General features: G+C 44.5%; 1 long non-coding RNA gene across 1 annotated transcript; it reads left to right on the plus strand.

Annotated features, from left to right (window-relative positions):
* The first annotated feature begins 25 nt into the window (after positions 1–25).
* LOC104992323 lies at positions 26–3,107 on the plus strand. Its single transcript, XR_825689.1, has 3 exons — positions 26–212; positions 1,371–1,438; positions 2,285–3,107. It is a non-coding gene; the product is annotated as an uncharacterized LOC104992323 (long non-coding RNA).
* The last annotated feature ends 539 nt before the right edge of the window (positions 3,108–3,646 follow it).

Here is a 3,646-nt window from a genome sequence, read left to right on the forward strand (position 1 = left end):
GTTGTTAGTAAACAGTCTAGTAGTCTGGAGGCGCTCGGGGCCTGTGATTGGCTGTTGCCGAAAGAGGCGGGGAGGGCTGATTGGACGGTTTGGTCCGCCAATCACCATGGACAAAGGAGGAGCCTGGAAGCAAGCGCCTCTCACGCACGTGTTTGCAGGTGTTCGAACCTCAAGGCCCCAAGCCTTCCAAGGTGTGCGCCCGCTGGACGACGGTATGTCTCTAAAAGATGTTGCTCGTCCTAGTGAGTTCTAAACAAAGTAAAGTGGAGTTCGTGCTTGAGTACAGGTAGTTCTTAGACATTTCAAAAATTCACAATCCCAGCTCTCCTTGAGGACTTTTGCAGTGGATAAACATTTTCATTTTGTACTCGTTCAGATGGTAAAGAATCTGTCTGCAATGCAGGAGACCTGGGTTCATTCCCTGAGTCAGGAAGATCCGCCTGGAGAAGGGCATGGCAACCCACTCCAGTATTCATGCATGAGAATACCATGGACAGAGGAGTCTGGCGGGCCACAGCCGTGGGGTTGCACAGAGTCCCCAACACGACTGAGCGACTAACACTTTTTCTTTTCAGGCGCCAAAAGGCTACATAAATTAATAAAATAGAATACAAATCCTGCCTCTTAGCAGCTTTCAGTAGAACATGAGAAACAATCTGTGTGTATACACAGGAAACTTTAAAGCAGGATTTGAAATAAAACAGTTATACAACCCTAGAGAATTGCACAGATGCCAATAATTGTTCTCAGTAGAGGAGCTGAGGAAGGCTTTTAGGGCACTGAGGCACTTGAGATAACCGACTTAAAGCATGGATGAAATAGAAGCACCAGCTGCAGATATTTCATACAGAGATAGTAACTGTGAGCTAGGCTTGGAAGTAGAGAAGACAGGGGTGGGTTATGACTGCTAATGCTGGGTGGAGATATGATGTTAGGAACATAGTTGAAAAGATAAGCCTTGGCAAGATAATGGAGAATCTTGACTACAATACTAGGCAGTACAGATTTTGTTTAGGACAGGATGAGGAGCCTCAAGGAGTATCTGTGATGTCAGAGCTCTTCTCTTGGACGTTAGCTTTGGTCGTAGTGAGAAGATAGCCTGAGGGAGGAGGAGAAATGTGGCACAGCAAGAATACTGTCGCAAGGTTCGAGCTTACCAGGATTTCTGGCTGTGGGCATGAGAATGGGAAAAGGAGGGAATTAAAGATGGACACTTAGATAGCATTCGCATAAAAGTGGATTTTTAAACCAAGCAGGAATTAGATTAGGAGGTCAGCAAACTTTTTCTATAAAGAGCCAAATAGTAAATAGTTATTTTAGGCTTTGCTGGCCACAGTCTCTTTCACAGCCATTCATCTCTGCTCTTTCAGTGTGAAAGCAGCCACAGACAAGCACACTAATGGATGTGACTGTGTTCCAATGAAACTTTATGGACACTGTAAGTAAATCTACATAATTTTCACATGATTATATATTCTTTTAATTCTTTTCAAACATCCAAAAATATAAAAACAATTCTTGGCTCTTGGGCCATTAAAAACAAAACAAGTAGGAAATCAGATTTGCCTGCAGGCCATAGTTTGCAGACTCCTGGCTTAAAGTCCCATCGAAAAGAAGCCAAGATGCCTCAGGAGCTCGTTCGGGTGGTTGCCTCAGTTCCTGGGCTTACCTGCATGGAACATTCCTCCCACTAAACCAGGACTGTCTACTTACTTGTCTTTCTCTTCCACAAGTAGTATGCTCTTTGGAGCAAGGAAATGACTGTGTGCAATTGTTCATTTGTTCACTCAGCAACTTTTATGCCAGTTATGAACCAAGTTTTGTGATAGATGCTAGAGACACAGGGGAGCCAAACAGATGTAGTCTTTGCTCTTATAGAGCAATAGTCTCAAAATGGAAATGAGCATTAAATAATCACATAAAGGACTGTAAACTTTCCAATTCAATCATGCTATAAAGGAAAATTATAGCATGCTACAATAGAGGACATTGGGGGGACCTATTTAGGTTAGAGGAGCTTGGAGGCCTGTATAAGGAAGTATCTTTTAAACTGATTCTTTAAAGATGAGTAGATTTTAACCAGGATGTGGCAGAGACTGGCCTGATGCTCACCAATCTCGTTTCCTCTTCCTAGACACACAGGAAAAGTGTGTTTTTTCCCCTTTGCAGTTAGGCTAGGGTCATGTGACTATGATCTTGCCAGTGGGGTGTGGGCAGATATGATGTGTGCCATTCCAGGCCTGGCCCCATCCAGAGTCGTTCATGCTCTGTTCTCTTTACACAGCAACTGAACTGTGGGCATTCCACAATTTAGACCAGCCCCGAACCCCTGAGTCTCCACGTGAAGAAGAGCCATCCTGACCTCCATCAGACTGAGATGTGAGCAATAAGGAAATCTTTTTAGGCATCACCTATTGAGATGATGGGGTTGTTTGCTACCAAAGCAGAAGCCAACCTACCCTGACAATTTCAGAAGGGAATCACTGCAGGGAAAAAACTCTAAGGAAGATGCAGATGCAAAGTTCTGAGACTGACAAAGAGCCAGTTGTATTCTAGAGCTTGAGAGAAGCAAATGGGGCTGGCTTAACATGGTAAGCAAGAGATGAGGTGAAGGAGGCAGAAAGAGACTTGATGGTAAAGTTTGTGGCAAGCCTATTGATAATTTGGGAGTTTTTCCTATGTGAAGCCAAAAGGGGAAATGATGGAGTTGAGGAAGTATTTCCACAAGGTACTGTGCGGTTAGTATTTGGAGAGTGGGCTGGAGGGAGCAGGAGGGATACAGGGAGACCAGTTAGGAAGTTGTCACAGTAGTCGGGGTGAAAGGTGATAGCAGGTGCTATGGATACGGAAAAGAAAGGGAAGGCGTCCAGGTACATGTCTTAGACTTCATGGAGGGTTGATTTCATTGACGAGGATAGAAGGGATGTCTGAAATGACATCAAAGTTTCTAGCAGGTGCAACTGCGTGGATGGGAGAGAAAGGTGGCACTGTGTAAGGGGCGGGGGTGAACTAAAGGAAGGGCACATTGCACACAAAATACTGAGTTTAATTTTGAAAGCAACCATACTGCAAATAAAAATTAGTTAAGATCAGTCCTGGGTGTTCATTAGAAGGACTGATGCTAAAGCTGAAACTCCAATACTTTGGCCACCTCATGCAAAGAGTTGACTCATTGGAAAAGACTCTGATGCTGGGAGGGATTGAAGGCAGGAGGAGAAGGGGACGACAGAGGATGAGATGGCTGGATGGCATCACCGACTCGATGAACGTGAGTTTGGGTGAACTCCGGGAGTTGGTGATGGACAGGGAGGCCCTGGCGTGCTGCAATTTGTGGGGTTGCAAGGAGTCAGACACGACTGAGCAACTGAACTGAACTGAACTGAATGAAAAATAAGGAAATTCTGACACATGCTACAACATGTATGAACCCTGAAGATATTACGCTAAGTGAAATAAGCCAGTCACAAAAGAACAAATGCTGCATGATTCTACTTATCTGAGGTACTGAGACAGAAAGTAGACTAGTGGTTACCAGGCTAGGGTGAGAGGAGTAGGAAGTTACTGTTGAGTGGGTACAGAGCTTCAGTTTTATAAGATGAAAAGAGTTCTGGAGATGGATGGTGGGGATGGTTACACGACAACGTGA

Source organism: Bison bison, unplaced genomic scaffold, assembly GCF_000754665.1.
Source record: "Bison bison bison isolate TAMUID 2011002044 unplaced genomic scaffold, Bison_UMD1.0 scf7180017864213, whole genome shotgun sequence".
Lineage (NCBI taxonomy): Eukaryota > Metazoa > Chordata > Mammalia > Artiodactyla > Bovidae > Bison > Bison bison.